Consider the following 22,296-nt stretch of genomic DNA (forward strand, 5'->3'; position numbering starts at 1 on the left):
AGATTTTTTTTTTTTTGACAAGTCTTTATTTGTTTGTTGAACTTTTCTCATATTTATAATTATTGAAAACCACACAAATTTTCAAATAATGAAGAAAAATAATAAATTTCATACATCAAATTCAAAATATTTTTCAATAACATAAAAGAAGGTTCACAAAACACAACTACAGTGGTTACATTTCAAATTAATAGCTGTTTCAAACTGAGTCATTGTTTCGGGTTTGAAACAACCATTATCACATCCCAAATTCTTAACAACCGCCTCCTTAAGTATGGACAACAATGCATCTTCTTCGTATTGTTTTCAAACTCTTCTACTTCCTTTTGATTGACCATTTTGTTCACTTCCCATTCCTATAATTACATACACAATAAGATGGCATATAATCAATTGAGGCTAACGGGACCTCAACCAAGGTTAATATTAGTAATTTATGCAAGCCCCTGTTATCCCAAAACACAGTCTAGTCTCCCTCTCTGATATTTCACATTGCCTTTGCAGACGATTTTTGCAGGTCTTCTACAGAAGATTTGAAGATGTAGCACACTGTCTTCACAGAAAACATATTATTTCACTAATAACTTTCCCACTTCTATAGTATGCCCCAACTCCTAAACACCTCTGTTTTTACCGGAAATAAGCTCCTCTTATATGAGAGATCCAATTGACCCTAAGCTAGCCAGAAGTAAAGTTCATCCACAGGCGTTTTACAATAAAAGGTTTTGCGTAACAAAAAAAAAATAAGATAACACCCTCTACCATCACCAATGCCAATAAAGAATAACTCATTCCCATTACAATGAGCATACATCCTTAGGAATACTATTATGATTATAAAGTTATAAAAACAAGAGCATTTTTAAGAAATTTTGATCCTCCTGCTTGGTTATCAGAAATCTGGAAGCTAACACATACAAAAAGGTTCCATATAAACACCAAGTTAGCTCTAACCAAACAGCTACTTCATGTAGTAGGACAAAGAAACTTGGCGGCAGATTCTTTTCAAAATTATTCCTTTTAGTGGATGCCTAGATACAAAGCATTGAACTTGCACTAATCAAGGTACAAGTTAGTAAGGATTTATTAGAGGCAATCTTATCAACACTGTCTTGATAGTGCTTTGAGCAGAACCCACCAAAGATAAGAAACATATGACTGAAAAATAAAGTGCATAGCACCAATAGATAGAGGAATACAGCAGGGCCGTATGCAGCACCCTGAGAGAACCAAAGAAAGCACCCAGAATAGCTAAAAACGGTAAAGCTAAACATACAATCAAATCTAAAATTCGACCCCAATAGCAAACCCTATAATTCGATAGTGTATTTCTAAACATAGTTTTGTGTACTCTTGCATATAATAGTTAATTAATGACTTACGATAAAAACCAAATTGCACTAAGCCACACAATTGAGTGCATAATAATGTGGTATCAAACTCGTCATCTACGGAAATCAAACTTGAGACTTCTCACTTCATTATAAGTCAAAAAGAATATCACTAGGTCCTAATACTACGTATTAGGACTACGTCAAAGTTTGTCGTTTTGAAAAACTAGCCAAATAAAAAATGAACTAGCCACCTATTTATAATTTCTTTGACTTCAGATCAACATGGAAGATGACAAGGAAACTGCTTCCCCTATGTCAAATCAAGAAAAGAGGCCTTAATATAACACGAGATAAATGATCAGTCTTTGACATGGATTCAACGACCAATGAAGGAGCCTCTTCCTCTTCTTCTTTCACCCATTCATGGACATATGATGTCTTCCTCAATTTTAGAGGCGAGGATACCCGCAACAATTTTGTAGGAAATATCGTCCTACAAAATTGAGGAGTCGAGGATTTCTGTTGTCTTCTCTGAAAACTACGCTTCCTCAAAGTGGTGCTTAGATGAACTCGTTCAAATCTTTCACTGTAAAGAACGACTGCGGCAGATGGTTTTTCCAGTTTTTTACAAGGTGGATCCATCGGATGTGAGGAACCAAAGAGAGTTTCGGTAAGGCACTTGCTGACCATGAACGCAAGTTCAAAGATAACATGGACAAGGTGTTGAGATGGAGAGAAACTCTTACAAAAGCAGCAAATTTGTCTGGGTGGTCATTCCTGGTGGACGGGTATTTTTCTGACCTCCATATGCTTGCAAACCTACCATTCAAAGTAAAATAAGCTTAATATTTGCTTCAATTCACAAGCATAACAGGGTTTTTAGCCAAAATGATTTCTTCTGAGATTGACATAACTCTTTACTTGTTCCTTGATATTTAAAATCAATAGAAGTAGTCCCTAATATTCTCTACTGTCAATCATTTTTTTGGTTCTTTTGTGAAAAGTCTCTGTTGAATTGAGGGTATTTTTATCAAATCAATCCCTCCACTTGAACTGGTTTCTTCAATTTAACGGAGATTTGTCAAGTAAGAACCAAATGATTGACGGTGGACAATCTCAATGATCACTTTTATCGATTTTAATTTTTAGCAACCAAAGTGAAGAGTTGTGACGATTTAAGAGATTTTGGTTAAAAAGCTTAACATGAATATATAATAAGATAAAAGTGTGTAGGGTTTGAAGTGTGTGTTTATTCTTCTCTCTAGGTAGGAGGTAAATATATAGTTGTACAATATCTCATATAACAAGAAATAAGAATCCCAATTATACAAGGAATAAATTATAGGATTACATTCCTAAACTAAATGGTTGACTCACGCCAACACTCCCCCTCAAGTTGGTGCATAGTATCTCCTAAACCCAACTTGTCAAGTGAGTCTTGAAATACCTTTGCTGAAACCGCATGAGTTAACACATCTGCTAATTGTTCTTCAAACCTCACGTATGGAATATCAATCAATTTGACATCTAACTTTTCTTTGATGAAGTGTCTATCTACCTCCACATGCTTTGTACGATCATGCTGAATGGGATTATTGGTTATTTCTCTCGCAGATTGATTGTCGCAGTATAATAACATAGCTCCCTGAGGCTTGAACCCAATCTCAGTGAGAAGAATCCTGAGTCATAACAATTCACAAATTCCATGTGCCATCCCTCTGTACTCTGCCTCGGCCGTGGATCTAGCCACTACATTTTGCTTATTGCTTTTCCAAGTTACCAAATTTCCTGCTACGAATGTGAAGTAGCCTGATGTGGAGCGACGATCAGTAATGTTTCCTGCCCAATCAGCATCAGTATACCCATTTACCTTCATATGTCCATGCTTCCTGAAGATTAGTCCTTTACCCGGTGCACCTTTTAGATAACTCAGTATACGCATCACTGCTACCATGTGATCCTCACTAGGAGCATGCATGAACTGATTTACAACACTAACTGCATACACAATATTCGGATGTGTAAGTGATAGGTAAATCAACCGTCCTACCAATCTCTGATATCTTTCTTAATTGGTAGGAACTTGATCCTGGTATATCGCCAAGTGATGATTCTGCACAATGGGAGTTTCAACTGGTTTACAAGCCAACATTCCAGTTTCAGATAGAAGATCAAGAACATAATTCCGATGAGACAAATAAATACCATCACGAGAACGAGCAACCTTAATGCCCAACAAGTATTTCAAACCTCCTAGATCCTTTACCTCAAATTCTGATGAAAGATACCCCTGCAGCCTTTTTATCTCTTATATGTCATCACCAGTAACTACCATATCATCCACATAGATAATTAACAAAGTAACTTAACCTCCCATGCGTTTGATGAATAGGGTGTGGTCCGCATTTCCTTGTCTATAACTGTACTTTTTCATTGCTTCAGTGAACCTTCCAAACCATGCTCTGGGTGATTGTTTGAGTCCATAGAGAACATTTCGGAGTCTACATACTTTCCCTGCTGCATTCTTCACAACGAATTGTTTCAAAGGCCAGTCCAGGTTAGCTACTAAAGATAAAATGACTCGAATAATATTCATTTTTGCAACCGGGGCAACCGTTTCCTGGTAATCAACTCCAAATGTCTGTGTGTACCCTTTAGCTACCAATCTTACCTTGTATCTGTCAATGGATCCATCTGCCTTGTGTTTTATGGTGAACACCCATTTACATCTCACTGGTTTCTTCCTTTGTGGTAGTGACACTACATTCCACGTTCTGTTTCTTTGTAAGGCTTCCATTTCTACTTCCATGGCTTCTACCCAACGGGGGTCTCGCAAAGCCTCTTCCACTTTTGTTGGAATTTTAATCCCAGCCATTTGATTCACCATGGCTTGGTACTTGGGTGATAGTCGGTGAGTGGACACATACTGTGCAATTGCATATCTTACTTTTCCTTCCGGAGAAAACCCGTCAGGTGGTTTCTCAATGTTTTGCCTAGGGGTAAAATATAGGAATTTTCAACAATATCTGGAGTATGAGAACGTACCTCTTGGATATCCGCGGGGACATGAACGTGTACTAGTGCAGGTGAATGAGGGTTATTTTCTGTTTGCACAGTCTCAATATCACTTGCGGACGCATTACCTTCTACTGAATCCATAAATGGTGTAGGCTTACTATTCGACGCTACATGAGCTATCTCTCTGTCAGGGGTTTCAAGATCAATATCCACTGGGCTTTGGCTTGTTGTGTCGTTGGCCACTACCGGGCTCTGAGCTGCTATGTCGTGGCCTATTGTTGGGCTTTGAATTGATGTGTCAGGTGGGTTGCTTATAACTCCTAAGTCTTGAGTCTCAGTCTCGCCTGTATTACTAGGACCATGCCAACTGTCTCATTCATGTGGAACATCAAACCAACTGTAGTATTCGTATTTACTATTCAACTTCCCCTGAAGAGTACAATGGGTTTGATTAGAGATGAAAAACATCTCGGTTTTGGAAAACGTGGCATCCATGGTGACATAGAAATGCTTAGTAGGTGGATGGTAACATCGATATCCCTTTTGTTGGCTATTAAATCCTAGAAATACACAATGAACAGCACATGGATCCAATTTACCCGTTGATTCTTGTGAAGATGCACATAAGCCACACATCCAAATATGCGAGATGATAATTGAAGAGAAGATGGTAAAGTGACATAATCCGTCAAGACTTCCATGGGAGTTCAAAAACTGTGAACTCGATAGGGCATTCGATTAAGAAAATAAACGGAATACGTAACTACATCCGCCCAATAGGCATAAGGAGCATGAGCCCCAATTAGAAGAGCCCGTGTGGTTTCCAAGATATGTCTGTTCTTACTTTCTGCCACACCATTTTGTTGAGGAGTTTGAGGACAAGTAGTCTCGTGAAGTATGTCGTGCGCTGCGAAAAATTATGATAATTCATAATTAAGATATTCTCCACCATTATTGGATCTCAGGACTTTGATAGGAAGAGAAAATTGATTTCCAATCATCCGATAAAATTGTTGGAAAATTTGCCTAACGTCACTCTTCTGTTTCATGGTATAGCCAAGTCATTCTTGCGCAATCATCTACAAAGGTAACAAACCACCAAATACCATGGCGCGTCGCTATTGGTAAGGGACCCCATACATTAGAGTGAATTAACTCAAAGGGCACTGATCTTTTATTGAGACTCAAGTGGTAAGAAGTACGATGACTTTTTGCAAGAATGCAATCCTGACACTGAAAATTAGAGTCTGAAACGTCATTAAATAAAGACGGAAGTAATTTTCTTAAATACCCAAAAGATGCATGTCCTAGTCGACGATGCCATAACCAGATTCTCTTAACCTTGTTGTTGTGACCACTGCTCACTTGGTTGACTTGGCCCTGTACCACATCATCCACATAATATAACCCTCTCCTCTTAGTACCACACCCAATGATCGCCCGTGTTTGGATATCCTGTAGTAGGCAAAAAGTGGGAAACATGAGTACAACACAATCTAATTGTTCCGTAACTTGACCAACAGAAAGTAAATGATTCGATAGTGAAGGAACAAGATGAGTGTTATGCAGAGATAGAAAGTGAGTAAGGGCGATGGAACCCACTCCTTTAACTGAAGCAATTTCACCGTTTGTTGTGATAACATTCTCCTTGGGTGGCACGGTTAAGTAGTGAAACAAGGATTCATCATATGTTATATGGTATGTAGCCCCATAGTCAATTATCCAGCCAGAATCTCGGTTAGCGGATGTTGTGAATGCAGTGCCAATTTTACTTGGATCATCGGATTGTTCTTAGGAGGAAATAAAACTCAATAATGAAAACTGGTGACCCATACTGTCTAGGTCCAAACTGTTTTCCAAAAGTCAGTCTCCTGATGGGCTCGGCATGCCCACATGGTTAATGCAATCAGTTCCCATGTTGATTGGCCCAACGGCTAGCCCAGCGTCAGTCCTCACGCTGCCTGCATGCTTCCCCATTGAACTTTGGGCTTTAGGCTTATCCAGCCCATTCTTCGTCTTGCTGGTAATCGGCCCGACTTGGCTGTCTGCCATTAAGGCAGCAAATTGCAGTGGCTTGATTAAAGTCTCCAGGGTTTGGTTTTTCTTATGTATTTCCCTTAGGTGTGGATCTCTTGCTTCGAGACCACACCACTGGTTTGAGGGTTTTGTTTGGTTGCTAGGTTCAAATTTTAAGAACACCAGGATTTGTTTTTTAGGATTTGTTATGCAATCTTTGCAGAATGCACGGCTTGGGTTTGACTTATTTTAGGGTTTGGGAAGAGACAGGCCAAAACCTGCTCTGATGCCAAGAAAAAAGTGTTTACGGTTTGAATTGTGTGTTTATTCTTCTCTTTAGGAGGTAAATATATAGTTGTACAATATCCCACATAACAGGAAATAAGCATCCCAATTATACAAGGAATAAATTATAGGATTACATTCCTAAACTAAGTAGTTGACTCACGCCAACATAATATCTGTGAAATGCTAAAGAGACTCTTTCAAAGTGGGACTCTCTACAAGCTCTCTGACACCTCATAGTTTATCGTTAATTCGCATGACAACGTTATAAAACATTGTGTAAAAAACATGAGGTGACAGAGATTTCATCAAAAATCTCACTTTTAAAAGATTCTCTTTAACATTTCTCATAATATTCGATATTATTCCCTCACAATTATTACAAGAACACTTGTTTAGGTTGTATTCATTATTAGAATGTGAATCAAACACATGTTGGATGATAGGATTCCACATCGGTCATAATTATATGACAAAATAATGTGCTATTAATAGATGGAAGTTTTAACCTCTAATATCAACGGGACTTTTTGTAATAAAATATAACACTTAGTAATATAAGATAAAATTGAGACAATATCAGTAATCTTGACGGTGGACTATGTTCGACCAATGAAGTTTATCAACACAGCTAAATGTCATTTATCTAATTATAATTGTTCGTCGCAGGAATCTCCTGGCGGACGAGCACACAGCTCCCCTGGGAGAATGGCGTCGGTTGAGGGTATCTGTCGTACTTCTGCTTTCTTCTCGGGCTCGCTCGGGCAAGCCTTTGTCGGGCAGATCTTGGTCGGGCAAGACACACTTCGGGCAAGGCTCGTCGGGCAGTTCTTATCGGCCAAGGCTGAACTTCTTACAAAATCTATCTTTGTGGCTCTGTTAGAGGTCTGAAAGCTTTTAGAGGGGTTGACGGGGGAGAAGAGGATACAAAATGAATCGATACCACCATGAACAAGGTAGCAGAGCTATTACAGGGGTTTGGGAAGGTTTATCCCGAATGGGATGAAGGCTTGTGCTGACTACAGCTTCGTTGAAGGCAAATCTGGCTTGAGCAGAGTTTTGGCTTTTGTTTGTTTGTTTGAGTGTCCTTAATTCTGTCTTCTCTTCCTCCTTTTATAGACGACTTCAGCTTGGGTTCCTGTAGCAATAGAGGTTGCCCGAATGCGGTTCGGTGATGACTCACTAGCTTTTTTACATGAATGCCACCAATAAAGTACTTTACTGGGCTGTGTAGTGACTGAATAACCTACCCCCTGTGGTCTTTGAGCAGGTAAGCAGGTGGCCTTTGTAACTTGTGCCCAGCCGAAAGCCTCTTTCCTACCTCCTAAGTTTTCCTCTGGGCCTTGGGTTTGGGCCGGCCTTCTCTCTGGCCCAAAGTTCAGATTTTATCCCAAACAGTGCCCCCTTCAATTGATGTTAAGGTTGGGATCCCAAGCGCCAACATTAAATGAATAACAGCATGCGTGCCCTTTGAGCTTCTTGCGACCTTTAAACTGCCTTCTGGTTCTCTATAAATTCTGGCTTTGGAAACCCTTTTCAAATCATCACCTCTTCTTCATTTTGGTCTTCACCCTTCATCCACCTTGAATCCTTCCGTCTCCCCACTGAGAAATGGGTTCCTCAGGTTTTGAGTGGAGTTTCCTGAAACTCCCCTTTCGTAAGAAAAAAAAGAAAGTTTTCACCTGATGATTGCTACCTCCAACACCTTTGGTCGATCACCCCTCTACCTCCAACACCCTTGGTCAGGAGGTCTCCCCTTGATGACTGATCTTCCCACAACTTGTGGTGATAAGTCGGGCTTCATCATCATACATGGTGAAGATCTTGTGGGAGGGTCCTCTACCAAGCTCATGTTGGCCGCACAACCCGATCACCTGATTGGGTTCAACCAAGAAGATAGCGGGAAACCAGTTGAAGACACCAATACTTTCAGAGAGGATCAAATGTAATACATACGATTTGGTATCTTGTAATCTCATCAATTTGTCGACATGAAATAAATATTTTTATCTATTTCTGCATCTCTGCCTTCTTTAAATGTTTGGATGAACAAAATACCGTATGTGAATTTCTAAGGTCCGTCCCAATCTGCTCCCTCTTCGATATAACAATCCCTAACATCCCATAATGTAGGACAATATTTCTTCAAGAATTTTGCATTAATAGGGTGTTTCTGCTCATTGCCTTCGAGGTCTGCCAGATAATATCCTCCTTTGTTCAAAACCCGACTAATAATAAAAGGACCTTCCCATGTCGAGCTCCATTTCCCGAAGCCACGCAGCTGAGCGCCTAGCGGGAGGACCGTTTTCCACGCTAAATCTCCTTCCTTGAAAGACTTTAACTTCACCCTTTTGTTATAAGCTCGGGCAACAGCAATCTTTCCTTCTTGAATCTGGTTCAAGGCTTCAATTCGGGCTGCATCCAGATCTTCAATACCTTGACACATGGCTTCGATATATTCTGCACTATGCAACCCAAATTGGTTTTGAATTCTTACGGAACTGACGTTGATTTCCATAGGAAGCACTGCATCTTGCCCGAAAGTCAAGGCATAAGGAGTCGTGCCTGTTCCCTGGCATCTCATGCCACCTTTCTGGACTATCAATCACCATCCTTTTAATAATGTTGACCAAGATCTTGTTGCTAGCCTCTGCTTGCCCATTTGACTGAGGGTAGTATGGACTGGATTGGATCATCTTTATTTTGTATTTGCTTGCAAACTCTTCAACCTCCTTTGAAATAAAAGATGGCCCACGATCCGTTACTATAGTTTCAGGCACCCCATACCTGTGCAGGATCTTGGTCTCAATAAAATTCTTGCCACAATTATGAAAGTATGTCCCTTACTAGAGGCCGGATAAATCTGCCCGATAAAGTCCATTGCCCATCCTCGGAACGGCCAAGGCTTGACCACTGGATTGAGAGGTACTGATGGTACGTGCTGGAGAGGTCCATGTCTCTGACATTCTTCACATCCGCGGGCTTAGGACTTACAATCTTTTTCCAGTCGGGCCAGAAATAACCATACCTTCTGAGTAACCATCTCATCTTTGTTCCCGCTTGATGTGCTCCACATATTCCCTCATGTACTTCGGCCATTACTTTCATGGATTCCTCTAGGCCTAAGCATTTTAATAGCAACCCATCTGGGGTCTTTCTCAACAGATTTTTTATCCACAAGACATACTTGGTTGCTTGCTGCCTATTCTTCTTACTTGTGGGTGAAGAAGGATCTTTCAGATACTGAATAATAGGTGTCCTCCAATCTTCCACCTCGGTCTCTAGAACCATTACATCCAGACTGAACCTCCGATCTAAGATAGAGGGAAGGTTTCTTGTTTGGATCTCAACATCAACACCATACCTCCTTTCTTGCATTGGCACTCCTGAAGCTAGTTGCGCCATTTCATTGGCTGCCAAGTTAGATCCCCTAGGAATGTGATTGACTGATATCTCAGACTCCCACAAACTTAGCAGTTGTGTTGCTGCCATATAGTACCCTGCCATAGTGATATGTCTGCATTTGAACTCGCCATTTAGTTGATTTATCACTAACTCTGAATCACCAAAGATCTCTACTTCAGTTGCCCCCAAGTCCATCAGGATTTCCAAGCCGATAATCAATGCCTCATACTCCGCCCGATTATTGGTATTTTCTTGATAATCAAGTAGGAAGGAATAGTAATGATAAACCCCTTGAGGGTTTATAATCACAATTCCAGCTCCTGCTGCCTTCTGAGTGTAGGATCCATCGAAATATAGCTTCCAAGGTGTAATCCAAAGACCTGCTACTCTCCTTATCTCTTGCTGGATCCAATCTTCTTTGCCCGAAACATCACTTCTTGGTGGGATCCATACATTAGCAACTTCTAAACTTCCCGGGATATTGATTTCCTCGCTTTGAGACTCCTGATGTTCGGTCAGGAAGTCAGCAATTGCCTGGCCTTTGACTGCCCTCTGGGGTATGTACTGAAAACTGAATTCTGATAATGCTAGAATCCACTTCCCAATCCTCCCTGCTAGCATAGGTATTGACAACATATACTTTATCACATCTGTTTTGGCGATAATGTGCACATGACAAGGTAGCATGTAATGCCTTAGCTTGCTGGCAGTAAAATATAGAGCCAAACACAGTTTTTCCACCGGAGAATATCTTGTTTCTACCTCGGTCAGAATTCTGCTGAGGTAATACACAGCCTGCTCTTTTCCTCCTTCATTATTCTGGGCTAGTAGACTCCCAATTGATCTTTCCGATGCAGAAATATATAGTTTCAATGGCTTTCCCCTTTGAGGTGGCACCAGCACTGGTGGGGAAGTTAAGTAAGCCTTGATGCTATCAAATGCCTGCTGGTGGGTTGGCCCCCACTCAAAATTCTCCCTATCCTTCAATCTCAGTAGCGGAGTTAGTGGCTGGATTTTGCCCGCCAAATTGGCAATGAATCTCCTTAAGAAGTTGATTTTACCTAGCAATCTCTGAAGCTGTACTTTGTTGGGTAGGTGGAAGTGACTCTAATATTGCCCGAGACTTATTTTTGTCCACATCCACACCTCTCTGATGCACCAAGAATCCCAAAAAATTGCCCGCTCTTACTCCAAAAGCGCATTTCTTTGGATTCATCTTCAACTGGTGGATCCGCATCCTCATCAATGCTTGCTTGAGGTCCACGAGATGCTGCTCTTCTGTCTTAGATTTCACCACAATGTCATCGATATACACCTCCATGCTTTGGCCAATTAAATCATGAAAAATGGCATTCATTGCCCTTTGATACGTGGCGCCCGCATTTTTGAGCCCGAATGGCATGACTAGATATTCATATGCCCCCACATGACCAGGACATCTAAAAGCTGTCTTATGAATATCCTCTGGCGCCATCTTTATTTGATTGTAACCGGCATTTCCATCCATAAACGATAAAACTTTATGCTTTGCTACAGCGTCTATGGATAAGTCAGCCATGGGCATGGGATATTCATCCTTTGGTGTGGCACTATTAATATTCCTATAATCAACACAACACCGTACTGCTTTTGTTATAGCTTTTAAAACGGGTACAATGTTGGCTAGCCACTCTACATATTTGGCTGGTCTAATAAAGCCAGCTTTCACCAGCCTTTCAATTTCTTCTTTGACTTTTTCTTCTATTTCCTTTGACATCCTTCGTGGTGCCTGCTTGACAGGTTTATATCCTTCCTTGATGGGCATTCTATGTTCCACCAAGGCTGGGTCTAATCCTGGCATCTCGGTGTAATGCCAAGCAAAACAATCTTTGAATTCTTACAAAAGAGAGATAATCTTGGCCCGATCTTCAATCCTTAATAAACCGCTGATTTGAATTGGTCTCGGATCCTCTTCTGTGCCTAGATCAATAACTTCCAATGGATCCTGGACTTCTGGAGGTGGCTTATCAGGTTCTGCACACAAAAATTCAACTAACTCCGGGTTCTCGGGCAGACCGTCTGGCTCGTCTATATCGTAGACGCATTCGGCCATTTGAATGGCCTTATCTAACTCCTCTGTGCAAGATTCTTCCTCATTTTCCTGCTGGCTGGTAGAAACTTTCCCCTGCCACTCCCGCTCTTCTTTATCCAAGAGCTTTTCTTCCTGTCTTCTTCCCTTTCCATACACCAACAGTCTTTTAATCAGGGATCTGACTGCCATGACCTGATCTTTCTTCTTTTGTTCGATCATTGATGGTATAGAGAGTTTGGTATAAGACAGGGTCTCTCCCACTCCTCCTTGGTAAAGAGCATCCCTTGTTCTAGAAGCTTTCGGGCCGTCACCTTGGTAGGGCGGCCATTCTCATCAGCTCCTAAACATTTCAAGATTCCCACGTTGGGATTGTAGAAACTTGCTTCTGCAACATTAGCTGAGGGGAGGAACGGCCGTGATTCGGCCTCTACCAACTCCCAAAAGCTTGATCCTTCAGTACTTGCCTCGTGGTATACAGCCACTTGTTGATGAAGAGTAGAAGGAATGGCTAAACTTTGATGAATCCAATCTCTTCCAAGTAGGGCCCCGTAAGTGGAAGTGCAGTCTACTACAAAGAACGCCAACATTATTTTCTTGGATCCCAGATCTACCTCCAAAGGTAATATCCCATGAGTCCTGGTGATGGCACCTGAAAAGCTCGAGACTGTAAGGTTTGTGGGAATAAGATCTTCAGTGCTTCTCCTCATTCTCTTCATCTGCTTGGCTGGCAATATGTTAACAGCCGCTCCTCCATCAATCAAAATTCTTTTGAAAGGTACACCTTCCAGATGAGCTGAAACGTATATAGGCTTCAGGTGGTTGGCCAACGAAATACTTGGGCGGCTGAACACCATTTTATCTGTGTAAATCCGTAGGGGACCACCTTTAGGTACTTTTGAGGATTCAACCTTGCCTGAGTCCTCCTCTGTAACTACCTCCACATTGACGTGAGCCATCATCGGCTCAGTTGTTAAATAATCACCTTCCATGGTAGCGGGCTGGTCAGGCCTGGCGCCAAACATGGCGGATAATACATACGTCATGTTGATGTGGAAGTTGCTAGGTTCGAGCAAGTCCTCCTTCTTGCTCCCAATGTGATCCATGAACTCGTCTAACCAGGCCATTGCATCGGCTGGTAGTAAGGGCTCTGGTATCCCTTCCTGTTGTGGTTGATTCATGTCTCCGTACAACGCTTGCTTTGGAACCTCACCAAACGGATCCAAAGGCAGAAAGGTTGGTCTCCTCTCAGATGCAACAGTTTCCTCATGGGTGGGCCCTGGCCTCCAACCAGGTGTTGGCATCATAGTCAGATCTTCCTGAGCCCTTCTTAAGATCCTATACTTACCAGGATGTTGGCTTTGTGGCACATGATTCCCCATACCCTCCGTCTTGCCGTTGGCCCTTTCTACTTCCTTCTTACTTCGCCAACGAAGCTGACTGCTACTTCCAGATGTTGCCCTTTCTGGCTTTTGATTTTTTGAGGCTTCAGAGGTGATGGGGGTCATCAGGGAATTCATGTAGGCTTTGTGCTGCCTTTGAACCCTTCTGACCATGGATGCTCCCATTGGTCTGGTGGGCTGCCCATCTTTTCCAACTACATACCATTTCCGCCCACGATATGCAGGAGTTGCTTTCTTAACAGGATTAGCTATCCCATCAATTCTTCTGACTTCCTTCCCCTTTTGGCCATTTTGAAGCTGCTCTGTACTTCTTTGGAGTTTGGCTTCCATGTCCTCTGCCTTGTCAGAAACTTCATAGTTTCGAAACTCGTCAGAAACTTCATAGTTTCGAAATACTTCTGACAACGCCTTGGGTTGGGAATCACCTCCTAAACGTTGAAAAACGCTTCGGGAAGTATTTTTTCTTGTTGCCTGCTTAAGCCTTTCGCGGGCTTCTCTTTTAATTAACTCGTGATCAATAAGGACTCCAGCTGGGGGAATCTCAAGTTCACATTCACACTGGCATTTACTACACATAACCAGCCCTTTGATTATGGCAGCCTTTGGGTACTCGGATGGTTTGCCTATCCCTTCCGTAGGTCGTTTGGCTAGTTTCCCTTCTTCTTCTTCCCTTATAATTTTCCCTTTTCCTTTCTCTGCCCAGGTCATGTTGAGCATGTTTACCGGGGCTTCAGAAAAGGGCAACACAGGGTTGACTATGACTATCTCATCTGGTTGGGTAGTCCTGTGTCTTTCTCCTTTGGGAAGAGCCAAACCTGTCTCATTTCTAGAGCCTAGGGAGGCTCCATTCAGTCTCTGTAGCATTTGAAACAATGTATTCTGTAAATCTTCTGGCATGTTTATCTTTATCTTCAGATCAGAGGATCCCACCGGGCGTGCCAAAACTATGTTTGTCGCAGGAATCTCCTGGCGGACGAGCACACAGCTCCCTTGGGAGAATGGCGTCGGTTGAGGGTATCTGTCGTACTTCTGCTTTCTTCTCAGGCTCGCTCGGGCAAGCCTTTGTCGGGCAGATCTTGGTCGGGCAAGACACACTTTGGGCAAGGCTCGTCGGGCAGTTCTTATCGGCCAAGGCTGAACTTCTTACAAAATCTATCTTTGTGGCTCTGTCAGAGGTCTGAAAGCTTTTAGAGGGGTTGACGGGGGAGAAGAGGATACAAAATGAATCGATACCACCATGAACAAGGTAGCAGAGCTATTACAGGGGTTTGGGAAGGTTTATCCCGAATAGGATGAAGGCTTGTGCTGACTACAGCTTCGTTGAAGGCAAATCTGGCTTGAGCAGAGTTTTGGCTTTTGTTTGTTTGTTTGAGTGTCCTTAATTCTGTCTTCTCTTCCTCCTTTTATAGACGACTTCAGCTTGGGTTCCTGTAGCAATAGAGGTTGCCCGAATGCAGTTCGGTGATGACTCACTAGCTTTTTTACATGAATGCCACCAATAAAGTACTTTATTGGGCTGTGTAGTGACTGAATAACCTACCCCCTGTGGTCTTTGAGCAGGTAAGCAAGTGGCCTTTGTAACTTGTGCCCAGCCGAAAGCCTCTTTCCTGCCTCCTAAGTTTTCCTCTGGGCCTTGGGTTTGGGCCGGCCTTCTCTCTGACCCAAAGTTCAGATTTTATCCCAAACAATAATAATTTTCTTTTTTATGCCTTTAAACTTGTAGGCATGAATCTAAAGTTATTCAAAAAATTGTTGAAGAGATTTCATTGCAAGTTTTAGATGGTTCCTGTCTGAATGTGGCGAAGTACCCGGCTGGAATAGAGTTACGTGTCAATCAATCCGGTTCGGTTTTTTTCGATTTTCTATCTATTCCTGTCCTCACTTGCGAGCAATTAGCCCTCCAGCGCCATCAAGAACAAACCGAGGATCAAAGGGGCCACCAGCACCTTCCCCTTGGTAGGATGGGCTTCGAGCACTGTCGCAATCCTTCAATGGTACTGCCATTGTGGCTGCTTTGATCCTTAAAAATTGTATTTTGATTTGAGTTTTGACTGTGGTTTCTGTGCACACATCTATTTATTTTAAGTGATGATAAAATTACAAAATGCATGTAATTTTATGTTAAAAGATTTTTTTAGGGTTTTAATTTCTCAGCACCAGGTCAATTAAAAAAACACCGAACCAGAAAAAATTGAATCAAAATCAAACCAAATAAAGAAAAGAAAACCATAGCAAACTGAACTAAATCGAAATGAATAGTAATATATCAGTTGGTTTTTCATTTTGACAAAAAAAAACTGAACCGATGGAAATTGAACTCACCACTAATGATCAAGGTTCTAAAAAACCCTAGGCGCTAGTCGGGCAGCGGGCTGAGGCCGAGTGCCTAGGCGGCCAGGCGGGGTTTAGGCGGGGCGCCTAGATGGACTAGGCGGATTTAAGTAAATCCATTATATTTCGTGTAAATAAATGTCGGCTTATACTTAAAATATATATAATTTCATCATAAACTACAAAATAGAATGATATATATATATATATATATATATATATATGTGTATGTGTGTGTATATATATATATTATGAATTATTGGAACATAATGAAAACATGGGGAACAAGCATATAATATGTGTTCATTTAAGTATTTAACAAGTCTCTTACAATTTATTGAAAAAAATAAAATACAAAATGAAGTTATCTATTTTCTAAGTGAGTCGCAACCTAGGCGGGCTAGACGAGTACCTAGGCGGTTTAGGCGAGCGCCTTAGTAGGTGTAGGTGCTTTTTCTTAATTTTCAAATGCATAGGCATTAATCGGGACGATGGCCAGCTGTCTAGCGCCTAGACGGGGCCTAAAACGGGAATTTTTAGAACCGTGCTAATGATTGATTTAGTTCTGAAAGTATAATTATCATAACACCAAGATAAAAACATTTATAAATGCTGATTAAGTTAAGCTAATATAGAAGGTCAAGCAGTTAGATTGCCACGAAGCCCTTGACCTCTTTATCATTTAGAATGACTTCACAAGGACTAGAGATTTAAATGACTTCACAAGCTCTTGACCTCTTTATGCATATGTTGGTTATGCATAATTGTCGAGAATGGTAAAATAGTTAAGAAAAAAATAGAAAATAACTGAAACTATCGTCTGACTAATCACCACTAAAATGGAAAGTCTGCAGATAGGATTAAAAGCACACTACAAAGTAGCACACAAATGTCCTATTGATGTTCCTTATTAACACTAAGTTTGTCAATTGTAGCATATGAAAATAAAGGTCTTTCCCGCAGAAGATTGTTTTGTCTCTACTGACCAGCCATCGAAAAATAATTATTAGACCGACTTACACTTATATAAAGTCTACGAAATTTTATATACAGATACTAGACACACAGAGGTACATTTACACAAAGTTTTAGGATTTTTGGAGTTGATTTGCTATTAGAATTAAATCGAACAACAACAGGACATAAGCGAATTTTAAATAATAAAAATAGATTGTAGTTCACAAGTTAAGAAAACAAGTTAGGGGAATTGCTATCCACCACCAAATTATCATGCAAACATGTTATGTTTCATTCAAACTCCTTTTATTTCCAGATGAAGATGCTCAAGTTGGCTCAATGTTAGAACTCAACATATACTCTTTCTTATGTAGTATGTTAAGAGAATGACATTTTCAACTTAACTAGTCCCTAACATGCAATCTAGAATGGCGTGTTCATAGATTTAATAAGTAGAAATCATTAAGAATGAAAAGAGTTTGAGTCATCACAAGGCATCGTAAGTACTAGTGTTGTCTTACTTATCCTAGAAATTGGTTCACATGTTAATCACAATTAACAAGTACTATTCTAGAACATATGTAGGACCTCATTCGACAAGAGCAGACACACACATATTTATAGCATTAGAATACTAGATATGCTTACTACGTATGCATCCATAGAGAACACATAAAGAATTCATCACTAACATAAGTAGTGAATCAATTTTCATCCTTTCATAAAAGTAATTCAAACCAAATGTCACAACAAACTTGCAATCACATTCGGGGGCTTCAAAACAGCCCCTAACGACAAAAAATTTAGTTACACATAATTCTCAAATTAAACCAAAAGTAAAACATAGGTTTGAGAAGATAGAGCTGAAAAAAAAAGTGTCGAAATTTCCTCCTTCCTCTATTGCTTCCCGTTAGCTCCCAATGCAACTGCCCTTTTGTTTTCTCTTTTTCTTCATTGCCGCTGCAACCTGCAGCCTTCTCTCTTTTTTTTTCTTTTTTTTAATTATTTCCGTAAAACTCCCCTTTATTTCCTCCCCCACCGTTCCTTTAAACCAATTCTTGCTGCATCATTATCTTCTCCTTAACTCTCCCCACTAATAGTAATTTAGTGATGACAATAAGTGAGATAAAATGGTAAAACAATTATAACTCTTTGGGTAGCCTTTATGCCAATTACTCCCACGTAATCCTCATCTTTAATTCTATTGCCTTTGATATTTGAATAGGTGTCAGCTGGCTTGTTCTTGACTGCATCAGTTTTGGCTGCTAGATTTATTGGGTTTATTGCTTTCATTGCATTGACAAACTGCTCAGCCTCTTGGGAACCTTTCAGTGTTAAAACGGTCATACCTTCTTCTAGACAAATGATATTAACAATCCGCGAAATGCTCCAGAAAATAGACATCTGTAGCTTTCCAAGCATATAAGGCTCATTCTCTAATTCATTCTGAGCTATTCGCAACTTGCTTCTAGACTCAGCTGATCTACACAGGCAGTTTCGACGAATTTATTACTTAAAATCCCACTTGTGCTATTTTTCTTTTCTTTGCTTTACAAATCCTACAAAACACAGAAACAAAGTAAATAGCTCAAAAATATAAGGAACTAACTAAGAAACAACAAGTGAATTTGATGTAAAATATGTATAAATATGAGCTTATCATATGCTTATGTGGAAGAATGGTCAAAGTTTTAAATTTGAATTCATGATTTTTCCTAAAACATGCCAATGCCGTGTGTATGTAGAGAGCAGATCTTCTGCACCCATTTTTGCATGTGGTCTCTCTGTGCCTTTGTTAATTAAACTAAACATAATTAATGTTAACTTGACAATAATTAAAATAATAAAAAATAAACCAAATCCTCAGCCAATTAACAAAGGCACAGAGGGACCACAGGCATAAATGGGTGTAGAAGATCTGCTCTCGTGTATGTATGGCCTAATTAAGACCGCTAGGCCATAATTAGGCCTTCATTTTCAACTATCTATTAATTAGGACCGTTGGGCCTTCATTTTCAACTGTCTATTTGGTCCTGGGTGTAAACTTTTTTCCTTCGCGATCCTTCCTTCCGGGTCCTAGTGTAAGTTAAAAATAGTAATTCGCTGGAACACGCCAATACTCCATTACGTCAATTCAGGATTTTTCCTGGAACACGCCAATACTCCATTACGTCAATTCAGGATTTTTCCTGGAACATGCCACATGATTATAATTTCCTTGACTTTAGGTCAGCGTGGAAGATGGCAAGGAAACTGCTACGCATATTGTGAAGTGTAGAAAAGAGGCCTTATCATAAGTTCATAACACAAGAGATGGATCAGTCTTTGACATTTAATCTCTCAGCATCTCATCCTTTTCAGTAATCGAACGATCATGGATTCAACGACCAATGAAGGAGCCTCTTCCTCTTCGTCTTCTTCTTACACCCATTCATGGACATATGATGTCTTCCTCAGTTTTAGAGGAGAGGATACCCGCTACAATTTTGTAGGTCATCTGTACAACAATTTGGTTCAGAAGGGATTCAAAACCTTCATAGACGACGAGGCGCTTAAAAGGGGAGAGGAAATATCGTCGGCACTTCTCAAAGCAATCGAGCAGTCGAGGATTTCTGTTGTTGTCTTCTCCGAAAACTACGCTTCCTCACGGTGGTGCTTAGATGAACTCGTTCACATCTTTCACTGTAAAGAACAACTGCAGCAGATGGTTTTTCCAGTTTTTTACAAGGTGGATCCATCGGATGTGAGGAACCAAAGAAAGAGCTTCGGTAAGGCACTTGTTGACCATGAAAGCAAACTCAAAGATAACATGGACAAGGTGTTGAGATGGAGAGAAACTCTTACAAAAGCAGCAAATTTGTCTGGCTGGTCATTCCTGGCCGACGGGTATTTTTCTGACCTCTATGTACTAATAAGCTTCAATTCATAAGCATAATATGAAGTTTTTTAGTCAAAATGGTTTTTCTAAGATAGCGTAACTCTTTACTTTGTTCTTTAAATTTTAAAATCGATAAAAGTAGTTCTTGAGATTGTCCATTGTTAATCATTTTAGTTATTCCGTAAAAAAAATCTCTCTTAAATTGAGCGTATTTTTGTCAAATCAATCACTCCACTTGAACTGATGGTTTCTCCAGCTTAGCTGAGATTTCTCAGGTAATGACCAAAGTGATTAACGGTGGACACTCTCAAGAACCACTTTTAAAAATTTTAAATTTCAGTGACCAAAATAAAGAGTTATAACAATTTCAGCAACTATTTTAGTTAAAATGACTAACATAAATATATAATATTTGAGAAATGCTAAGGAAACCCTTTCAAAGTGGAACTCTCTTCATGAGCTCTCACACACCTCATAGTTTAATGTTAGTTCCTTTGCCAACATTATAAAATATTGTGACAAAAAATGAGGTGGCAAAAAGTTCATAGAAAGTATCACTTTTGAGAAATTATCCTTAGCATTTTTCATATTATTTTGATATTATTCCCTCACAATATTATAGGAAAACTTGTTTAAGTTATTCATTATTAGTATGTGAAGCAAACACATATTGGAGAATATAATCTCACATCGGTCATATGATAAAATAATATATAACAAATATATGAGAGTTTGCACTCCTAATAGAGAATTTTTGTAGTAAAATCTCATACCGAGTAGTAGGAGATTAAATTGAGACACTATTGGTAATTTTGATGGTAAATCATGTTTGGCCTATAAAATTTATCAACACATAGCTAAACGCCATTCATCTATACTTAATATATAATGCCAACAACTCATTTGGGGTCACGGACTTCACCAAAAAGAATGAAACACAAATGGACCCCCCCCTTCTCCAAACAAAAAAGTTCAAAACCAGCCCAAACGAATGCATAAAATAGTGCAGAGGCAATTTTGTCATAAAAAGAATTTTTTTTATTTTTTTTTTATGATTAGTATCTTACTATTACGTGGAATATCCAGGGGTTTCTTCTAGCATAGTATAATATTATTCATTTAGTTCAAATATTTGACTTTCTTTCTCTTAAGTAGAGAGTTGTCTGTCTGCAATTGAAATATTACATGGAACATCCATGGATTTCTTCTAGTTTAATTATAATAATGTTCCTTTTTATGCTTTTAAACTTGTAGGCATGAATACAAATTTATTCAAAAAATTGTTGAAGATATTTCGGTCCAAGTTTTAGATAGTACCTATTTGGATGTGGCAAAGTATCCAGTTGGAATAGATTTCGAGCAGCCGGAAACTCCGATAAGCTGGAAGACGTGTTTGCAGAAGATGTTTGAAATAGTTTGCAATTTCTTAGGCGTTTTGTATGTCATCATCTTCCTACTAATTTGGGTCATCTTCGTAGTATTTTGGGTCCGTGGCGCCGTACGCGAAGGTTTTTTTAGGAGTTTTTTTCAATAAATTATAAGAGACTTGTCGCATACTTAAATTAACATACATTATATCTTTGTTTCTTATGTTTTCATTATATTCCAGCATTCATCATATATATATCATTCTATTTTGTAGTTTATGATGCAATAATATATTTTAAGTATAAGCAGACATTTATTTACATGAAATATAATAGATTTATAAGTATAAGCAGACAAAATAGAGACTTGTCTGCTTAGGTGTTCCCCTAGCTGCCTAGGCGCTAGGTTTTAATCCACCGCCCGACTAGCGCCTATCGTCTTTTAGAACCTTGGTTATAGTAGTGGTGGGAGTTTAATAGGCGTATGCCTAGCCTATGGAGCTCGTGAAAAAAAAAGGATAATTTTTATTTTGTATTTCAATTTTTTAATAAAATCTAAGGGACTTTTGAATACTTTGATAAACATTTATTATATGGTTGCTCACTATGTTTTCAGTATCTTATAATACTTTATAATTTATGTTATTTTAATTTGCAATGTATGTATCTCAATATAATTATGTATTTTGAAATAGACCCCGTTATGCACTATTGACTTGGTAATTTGAATCAAATCCACACCATCTCAATAAAATTCCAATCTATCCCAATACATTTGGGTCAAAAAGTTGGAGTTGCAAAGCACATCAAAGACATAGTTTGGCCTAGTGGGTCTCAATTTTTTTTGGCCCAGCCCTTTATCAAAAATGAATTTTGTGTTAAAACGGATTATGTTTTGACATATAGTCATTTAGCCGGCTCGGTTGGAAATAGCTCTAGCTTTGTTATTTTAGGCTCACATCCAATTTTCGCAATGACCCTCTACCGTTTACAAAAGTTCACCAAATTTACATTGGCAACAAAAACACACCAAAACCAACACCCGCCAAAATTACCGTAAACTCCCTCCATGACAACTCTAACTGGCACAATTTCAACGAAAGTAATATATCTCCCAACCCAAATGATATAATAAAGTAATTCGGGATATAAATTATAGAAAAAGTAATATGAGACATAATATAGAAGGTAAAATTAGAAATTTTGTGGAAGTAGAGGATCATAAATAAAATCT

The 22,296-nt window shown here is 39.6% G+C and overlaps 2 long non-coding RNA genes and 2 pseudogenes across 2 annotated transcripts in view; 2 read left to right on the top strand and 2 right to left on the bottom strand.

Moving 5' to 3' along the window:
- Positions 1-1,656: 1,656 nt before the first annotated feature.
- Positions 1,657-19,174, top strand: LOC126605043 (TMV resistance protein N-like; annotated as a pseudogene).
- Positions 15,303-22,296, bottom strand: part of LOC126605045 (uncharacterized) — a 40,370-nt gene continuing 33,376 nt past the window's right edge. Inside the window, exon 2 of the long non-coding RNA XR_007616824.1 lies at positions 15,303-15,475. This is a non-coding gene — a long non-coding RNA (uncharacterized LOC126605045). The remainder of the gene's footprint in view (positions 15,476-22,296) is intronic.
- Positions 19,069-22,296, top strand: part of LOC126605034 (disease resistance protein RPV1-like) — a 48,570-nt pseudogene continuing 45,342 nt past the window's right edge.
- The window catches only part of LOC126605046 (uncharacterized), a 28,184-nt gene continuing 25,162 nt past the window's right edge, over positions 19,275-22,296 (bottom strand). The window contains exon 2 of the long non-coding RNA XR_007616826.1: positions 19,275-19,349. This is a non-coding gene — a long non-coding RNA (uncharacterized LOC126605046). The remainder of the gene's footprint in view (positions 19,350-22,296) is intronic.

Source organism: Malus sylvestris, chromosome 15 (assembly GCF_916048215.2).
Source record: "Malus sylvestris chromosome 15, drMalSylv7.2, whole genome shotgun sequence".
Taxonomy (NCBI): domain Eukaryota; kingdom Viridiplantae; phylum Streptophyta; class Magnoliopsida; order Rosales; family Rosaceae; genus Malus; species Malus sylvestris.